The sequence below is a fragment of the Triticum dicoccoides genome, chromosome 4A (genome assembly GCF_002162155.2).
Source record: "Triticum dicoccoides isolate Atlit2015 ecotype Zavitan chromosome 4A, WEW_v2.0, whole genome shotgun sequence".
Lineage (NCBI taxonomy): Eukaryota > Viridiplantae > Streptophyta > Magnoliopsida > Poales > Poaceae > Triticum > Triticum dicoccoides.
In genome coordinates, this window is record NC_041386.1 from 443,841,158 (window position 1) to 443,850,498 (window position 9,341).

Consider the following 9,341-nt stretch of genomic DNA (forward strand, 5'->3'; position numbering starts at 1 on the left):
CTGATGACTACTCGATAGTTCAATGTGCCATGCTTTACGGCTTAGAATCGGGTCTTCAACGACGTTTTGAACGTCATGGAGCATATGAGATGTTTCAGGAGTTGAAGTTAATATTTCAAGCAAATGCCCGGATTGAGAGATATGAAGTCTCCAATAAGTTCTATAGCTGCAAGATGGAGGAGAATAGTTCTGTCAGTGAACATATACTCAAAATGTCTGGGTATCATAATCACTTGACTCAACTGGGAGTTAATCTTCCTGTTGATAGTGTCATTGACAGAGTTCTTCAATCACTGCCACCAAGCTACAAGAGCTTCGTGATGAACTATAACATGCAAGGGATGGATAAGACAATTCCCGAGCTCTTCGCAATGCTAAAGGTTGCGGAGGTAGAAATCAAGAAGGAGCATCAAGTGTTGATGGTCAATAAGACCGCCAGTTTCAAGAAAAAGGGCAAAGGAAGAAGAAGGGGAACTTCAAGAAGAACATCAAACAAGTTGCTGCTCAGGAGAAGAAACCCAAATCTGGACCTAAGCCTGAAACTGAGTGCTTCTACTGCAAGCAGACTGGACACTGGGAGAGGAACTGCCCCAAGTATTTGGCGGATAAGAAGGATGGCAAGGTGAACAAAGGGACTACGGATTAAGCGAACACTGGCAAAGGACGAGGTGACGATGCACGTGGGAAATGGTTCCAAAGTCGATGTGATCGCGGTCGGCACGCTACCTCTACATCTACCTTCGGGATTAGTTTTAGACCTAAATAATTATTATTTGGTGCCAGCATTGAGCATGAACATTATATCTGGATCTTGTTTGATGCGAGACGGTTATTCATTTAAATCAGAGAATAATGGTTGTTCTATTTATATGAGTAATATCTTTTATGGTCATGCACCCTTGAAGAGTGGTCCATTTTTGATGAATCTCGATAGTAGTGATACACATATTCATAATGTTGAAGCCAAAAGATGCAGAGTTGATAATGATAGTGCAACTTATTTGTGGCACTGCCGTTTAGGTCATATCGGTGTAAAGCGCATGAAGAAACTCCATACTGATGGACTTTTGGAATCACTTGGTACTTGCGAACCGTGCCTCATGGGCAAGATGACCAAAACACTATTCTCCGGTACTATGGAGAGAGCAACGGATTTGTTGGAAATCATACATACAGATGTATGTGGTCCGATGAATGTTGAGGCTCGTGGCAGATATCGTTATTTTCTCACCTTCACAGATGATTTAAGCATATATGGGTATATCTACTTAATGAAACATAAATCTGAAACATTTGAAAAGTTCAAAGAATTTCAGAGTGAAGTTGAAAATCATCGTAACAAGAAAATAAAATTTCTACGATCTGATCGTGGAGGAGAATATTTGAGTTACGAGTTTGGTCTACATTTGAAACAAAGCGGAATAGTTTCGCAACTCACGCCACCCGGAACACCACAGCGTAATGGTGTGTCCGAACGTCGTAATCGTACCTTACTAGATATGGTGCGATCTATGATGTCTCTTATTGATTTACCGCTATTGTTTTGGGGTTATGCTTTAGAGACGGCCGCATTCAAGGTAAATAGGGCACGATCGAAATCCGTTGAGACGACGCCTTATGAACTGTGGTTTGGCAAGAAACCAAAGTTGTCATTTCTTAAAGTTTGGGGCTGCGATGCTTATGTGAAAAAGCTTCAACCTGATAAGCTCGAACCCAAATCGGAGAAATGTGTCTTCATAGGATACCCAAAGGAGACTGTTGGGTACACCTTCTATCATAGATCCGAAGGCAAGACATTCATTGCCAAGAATGGATCCTTTCTAGAGAAGGGGTTTCTCTCGAAAGAAGTGAGTGGGAGGAAAGTAGAACTTGATGAGGTAACTGTACCTGCTCCCTTATTGGAAAGTAGTTCATCACAGAAACCGGTTTTTGTGACACCTACACCAATTAGTGAGGAAGTTAATGATGATGATCATGGAACTTCAGATCAAGTTATTACTGAACCTCGTAGATCAACCAGAGTAAGATCCGCACCAGAGTGGTACGGTAATCCTGTTCTGGAAGTCATGCTACTAGATCATGATGAACCTACGAACTATGAAGAAGCGATGGTGAGCCCAGATTCCGCAAAATGGCTAGAAGCCATGAAATCTGAGATGGGATCCATGTATGAGAACAAAGTGTGGACTTTGGTTGACTTGCCCATTGATCAGCAAGCAATTGAGAATAAATGGATCTTCAAGAAGAAGACCGACGCTGACGGTAATGTTACTATCTACAAAGCTTGACTTGTTGCAAAAGGTTTTCGACAAGATCAAGGGATTGACTACGATGAGACCTTCTCACCCGTAGCAATGCTTAAGTCTGTCTGAATCATGTTAGCGATTGCCGCATTTCATGATTATGAAATTTGGCAGATGGATGTCAAAACTGCATTCCTGAATGGATTTCTGGAAGAAGAGTTGTATATGATGCAACCGGAAGGTTTTGTCGATCCAAAGGGAGCTAACAAAGTGTGCAAGCTCCAGCGATCCATTTATGGACTGGTGCAAGCCTCTTGGAGTTGGAATAAACGCTTTGATAGTGTGATCAAAGCATTTGGTTTTGTATAGACTTTTGGAGAAGCATGTATTTACAAGAAAGTGAGTGGGAGCTGTGTAGCATTTCTGATATTATATGTGGATGACATATTACTAATTGGAAATGATATAGAATTTCTGGATAGCATAAAGGGATACTTGAATAAAAGTTTTTCTATGAAAGACCTCGGTGAAGCTACTTACATATTGGGCATCAAGATCTATAGAGATAGATCAAGATGCTTAATTGTACTTTCACAAAGCACATACCTTGACAAAGTTTTGAAAAGGTTCAAAATGGATCAAGCAAAGAAAGGGTTCTTGCCTGTGTTACAAGGTGTGAAGTTGAGTAAGACTCAATGCCCGACCACTGCAGAAGATAGAGAGAAGATGAAAGATGTTCCCTATGCTTCAGCCATAGGCTCTATCATGTATGCAATGCTGTGTACCAGACCTGATGTGTGCCTTGCTATAAGTCTAGCAGGGAGGTACCGAAGTAATCCAGGAGTGGATCATTGGACAGCGGTCAAGAACATCCTGAAATACCTGAAAAGGACTAAGGATATGTTTCTCATTTATGGAGGTGACAAAGAGCTCATCGCAAATGGTTATGTTGACACAAGCTTTGACACTGATCCGGACGATTCTAAATCGCAAACCGGATACGTGTTTATATTAAACGGTGGAGCTGTCAGTTGGTGCAGTTCTAAACAAAGCGTCGTGGCGGGATCTACGTGTGAAGCGGAGTACATAGCTGCTTCGGAAGCAGCAAATGAAGGAGTCTGGATGAAGGAGTTCATATCCGATCTAGGTGTCATACCTAGTGCATCGGGTCCAAAGAAAATCTTTTGTGACAATACTGGTGCAATTGCCTTGGCAAAGGAATCCAGATTTCACAAGAGAACCAAGCACATCAAGAGACTCTTCAATTCCATCCGGGATTTAGTCCAGGTGGGAGACATAGAAATTTGCAAGATACATACGGATCTGAATGTTGCAGACCCGTTGACTAAGCCTCTTCCACGAGCAAAACATGATCAGCACCAAGGCTCCATGGGTGTTAGAATCATTACTGTGTAATCTAGATTACTGACTCTAGTGCAAGTGGGAGACTGAAGGAAATATGCCCTAGAGGCAATAATAAAGTTATTATTTATTTCCTTATTTCATGATAAATGTTTATTATTCATGCTAGAATTGTATTAACCGGAAACATAATACATGTGTGAATACATAGACAAACAGAGTGTCACTAGTATGCCTCTACTTGACTAGCTCGTTGATCAAAGATGGTTAAGTTTTCTAACCATATACATGAGTTGTCATTTGATTAACGGGATCACATCATTAGGAGAATGATGTGATTGACTTGACCCATTCCGTTAGCTTAGCACTTGATCGTTTAGTTTGTTGCTATTGCTTTCTTCATGACTTATACATGTTCCTATGTCTATGAGATTATGCAACTCCCGTTTACCGGAGGAACACTTTGTGTGCCACCAAACGTCACAACGTAACTGGGTGATTATAAAGGTGCTCTACAGGTGTCTCCAAAGGTACTTGTTGGGTTGGCGTATTTCGAGATTAGGATTTGTCACTCTGATTGTCGGAGAGGTATCTCTGGGCCCACTCGGTAATGCACATCACTATAAGCCTTGCAAGCATTGCAACTAATGAGTTAGTTGCAGGATGATGTATTACGGAATGAGTAAAGAGACTTGCCAGTAACGAGATTGAACTAGGTATTGAGATACCGACGATCGAATCTCGGGCAAGTAACATACCGATGACAAAGGGAACAACGTATGTTGTTATGCGGTCTGATCGATAAAGATCTTCGTAGAATATGTAGGAGCCAATATGGGCATCCGGGTCCCGCTATTGGTTATTGACCAGAGAGGTGTCTCGGTCATGTCTACATAGTTCTCGAACCCATAGGGTCCGCACGCTTAACGTTCATTGATGATATAGTACTATATGAGTTATGTATGTTGATGACCGAATGTTGTTCGGAGTCCGGGATGGGATCACGGACATGACGAGGAACTCCGGAATGGTCCGGAGATAAAGTTTGATATATGGGATAGTAGTGTTTGTTCTCCGGAAGGGTTCCGGAATTCACCGGAAGGGGTTCCGGATGTTTCCCGAAATGTTTGGGCATGAGAACACTTTATCTGGGCCAAAGGGGAAAGCCCATGAGGATTTTGGAAAGTGCAAAAGGAAGTTTTGCGGAGACCAGAGGCTAGACGCCAGGAACCCTGGCGTCTAGGGGGTAGACGCCGGGAACCCTGGCGTCTAGCCCTGGAGTCCGAGAAGGACTCTTGCCTTTCGGGTGAAACCAACTTTGAGGAGGCTTTTACTCCAAGTTTCAACCCCAGGGCTCAACATATAAATAGAGGGGTAGGGCTAGCACCAAACAAAGATCAAGAAACACCAAGCCGTGTGCCGGCAACCCCGTCCCCTCTAGTTTATCCTCCGTCATAGTTTTCGTAGTGCTTAGGCGAAGCCCTGCGGAGATTGTTCTTCACCAACACCGTCACCACGCTGTCGTGCTGCCGGAACTCATCTACTACTTCGCCCCTCTTGCTAGATCAAGAAGGCGAGGACGTCACCGAGCCGAACGTGTGCAGAACTCGGAGGTGCCGTGCTTTTTTTACTTGGATCGGTCGGACGTGAAGATGTACGACTACATCAACCGCGTTGATATAACGCTTCTGCGAACGGTCTACGAGGGTACGTAGACAACACTCTCCCCTCTCGTTGCTATGCATCACCATGATCATGCGTGTGCGTAGGAATTTTTTTGAAATTACTACGTTCCCCAACAAAAGCCTCGTGCTTCTTCACGAGAGCCTGGAGCTCTTGCTGCACCTCGCCCACCCGTGCCTCTTGTTTTTCCCGCTCGGTGCGCTCCTTGGTCACTTTGTTTTCGGCCTCGGACATCACTTGCTTCAGGGTCGCCACTTCGGTCGTGGCCCCTGGCACATCCATGATGATCCTGTCATTTCGCAATCGCATCATATATATGGACAAGGCATTACTTACCTTTGTTCTCCTCGAGCTGCCTGTTGGCAAGGTCGAGCTCTTCCTTGGACCGCTCGACGTTCTACTTCAGTGCAGCGACCTCCGTAGTCAGTGCGACAGAGGTCAGCAGCGAAGCCTGCATATGCATATAGACATACTTATATTAGACTCCTGCAGATACTATTTGATCCTCTATTCAGCTTTTCTTTGTGAACGCCAAACAGAGCATCAGGGGCTACTGTCTATGCGGTAATATTTTTCCTATATTTTAAATACTTACCTCAAAGCCTGTTAGAAGGCTGGCACAGGCTTCAGTCAGTCCGCTCTTGGCAGACTGAACCTTCTTGATCACCGCACTCATAATAGTGCAGTGCTCTTCATCGATGGAAGCGCCGCGAAGCGCTCCCAGCAGTTCATCCAGTGCCTCTGGATGGACAGAGGTCGCTGGCACAGGCGGCTTGCCCCTCTTGGAAGAGGGCCGCCGGCCCGAGTCCGGAACCACTGGAGGTTACGGCGCGGTGTCCGGCTGAGGGCTGGACTTGGAGCCCCTGGGAGCCTTGCTACCTTTGCTCCTGGAGTCCAGAAGGTCGCCTTGAGGCGCCTCCGGGACTGTCTCCCCCCGGCTCGGTGCCCCTTGAGACAATACCTCGGCATTGTCCGTAGGGCAAGGAGAAGAGGCGGGTGGAAGTGTATCACTGTTCATGTCCGACGAGTCCAAGGAACCGTCCAACGATGATACGTCGATACGGGCTTGGGGCGGACTGCATAATCATATTCGACGTTAGGAGAAGCAGTGCAGCAAAAGTATGCTGTGAGTTACTCTGGTATCCGAATACTAACGACTTCGCCAGGGGCTTGGCCCTGAGCAGCCACTCGTCTTCGCCGTCGGCGGCGGTGGTGGAACAGTTCGGAAGGAGAGTCCTTCCCTTCTTGGACCCTTCGGCCTCCCCGGTTGGGGCAGCCTTCCTTTTCTTGTCTCCCCTGGCTGGAGGGGGAGAATCTTCATCTTCCTCCTCCTCGTTTTCATGGGAGGAGTGTGCCTCGGAGTTATCAGACGATGAGTCCGATACCACCTGGCGCCGGGAACTCTTTCGGGTTCCCTTGGCCTTCTTCTTGGTCTTCTCCGGCACCTCATAAGGAGCCGGAGTCCGCATCTCCGTCAGGAGAGCGTCTGTGGGGTCTTCGGGCAGAGGGGCCGGACAGTTAATCTGCTCCAATGTCTCCACCCAGTCCCGTCGAAGGCATGGGAGCTCAGACCCCGCACATGGTTAAGCTATGGGAAATAAACACCCTACCAGATGTACATAACTTACCGGATTCGCAGGGCGCTTCGCGCTTAGCCCGCGGTCCTCGGTAAGAGAAGGAGGGACCTCGGCGCCCTTGAACAACACCCTCCAGACATCCTTATGCATCGTGTCGAAGAGCTCGCTTAGAGTCTGGTGCTGGGCCGGGTCAAACTCCCATAAGTTGAAATCCCGTTGTTGACATGGGAGGATCCGGCGGAAGAGCATGACCTGGACTATGTTGGCAAGCTTAAGTTTCTTGCTTATCATGTTTCAGATACACTTCTAGAGTCCGTCCAGCTTCACGGATGAACCCCAGGATAGGCCCTTCTCCTTCCAGGAAGTGAGCCGCGTGGGGATTCTGGATCGAAACTCGGGGGCCGCCACCCAGTTGGTGTCGCGCGGCTCGGTGATGTAGAACCACCCCGATTGCCATCCCTTTATGGTCTCCACGAAGGAGCCCTCGAGCCATGTAACGTCGGGCATTTTGCCCACCATGGCTCCGCCGCATTCAGCTTGTTGTCCGCCAGCCACCTTCGGCTTGATATTGAAGGTCTTCAACCATAGGCCGAAGTGGGGCCGGATGCGAAGAAAGGCCTCGCACACGATGATGAACGCCGAGATGTTGAGGATGAAATTCGGGGCCAGATCATGAAAGTCCAGCCCGTAATAGAACATAAGGCCGCAGACGAATGGATGGAGGGGAAACCCCAGTCCGCGAACAAAGTGGGGGAGGAAAACCATCCTTTCGTGAGGTTCCGGGGTAGGGACAATCTGCCCCGCGGCTGGCAGCCGGTGCGCGATATCTGCAGCTAAGTATCCGACCCCACATAGTTTTTTGATGTGTCCCTCCGTGACGGAGGAGACCATCCACTTGCCTCCCGCTCCGGACATGTTTGGAGAGAGTTGAGGAGAAGGATGTGGACTTGGGCGCTGGAGCTCGAGTGCGCGAGAATGGATGAGGAAGGAGGAAGAAGGCGTGGGTAGAAAAAGGTGAGACCTTATCCCTTTATGAGGGCGGACAAAACTATGCGCCCCCACAAGCCCGGTAAAACTCGCTTATCCCCCAAGCGCCGTAATTGATGGCGCGGTTGGGTTACCCACGTTTGTATTGATGAGAATCCCGTGATAAGGGGAACACGATCTCTGCTTTGACAAGACGTGTCAAGAAACTGCCTTGCGTTATGTGCGGGGCTGGTTAAAGAAAAAATGGTTCAAATGATTACCGGGCCGTGGTGTGATGTCACGCTGCCGAAACGTGTCAGCAGATTAGATTTGTGGAAATATTATACTCTCTACGGTGGAACTTATTTTGCTGGGTCGGACACTATCCTTGTATTCAAACTCTTCCGTGGTGTATTCGGAGGAGGAACCCGCCTTGCAATGCCGAAGACAACACTGCGCGCCGGACTCATCGTCATTGAAGCCTGGTTCAGGGGCTACTGAGGGAGTCCTGGATTAGGGGGTCTCCGAACAGCCGGACTATATCCTTTGGCCGGACTGTTGGACTATGAAGATACGAGATTAAAGACTTCGTCCCGTGTCCGGATGGGACTCTACTTGGCGTGGAAGGCAAGCTAGGCAATACGGATATGCATATCTCCTCCTTTGTAACCGACCTTGTGTAACCCTAGCCTCCTTAGGTGTCTATATAAACCGGAGGGTTTTAGTCCGTAGGACAACATACAATCATACCATAGGCTAGCTTCTAGGGTTTAGCCTCTCCGATCTCGTGGTAGATCAACTCTTGTACTACTCATATTATCAAGAATAATCAAGCATGACGTAGGGTTTTACCTCCATCAAGAGGGCCCGAACCTGGGTAAAACATCGTGTCCCCTGCCTCTTGTTACCATCCGCCTTAGATGCACAGTTCGGGACCCCCTACCCGAGATTGTAGGATCTAGAAGTAGATGTGTCTAGAGGGGGGTGATTAGACACATAATGCTCAAGTTGCAATTTTTAAGCTTTTTGGTTTAAGTGGAGTTTAGGCACAATTTCAACACACACAAAACATATCAAGCAAGCATGCAAAGAGTATATGAGCAGCGGAATGTAAAGCATGCAACTTGCAAGAATGTAAAGGGAAGGGTTTGGAGAGATCAAACGCAATTGGAGACACGGATGTTTTTCCCGTGGTTCGGATAGGTGGTGCTATCCTACATCCACGTTGATGGAGACTTCAACCCACGAAGGGTAACGGTTGCGCGAGTCCACACAGGGCTCCACCCAAGGGTAACGGTTGCGCGAGTCCACACAGGGCTCCACCCACGAAGGGTCCACGAAGAAGCAACCACCCACAAAGGGTCCACGAAGAAGCAACCTTGTCTATCCCACCATGGCCATCGCCCACACAGGACTTGCCTCACTAGCGGTAGATCTTCACGAAGCAGGCGATCTCCTTGCCCTTACAAACTCCTTGGTTCAACTCCACAATCTTGTCGGAGGCTCCCAA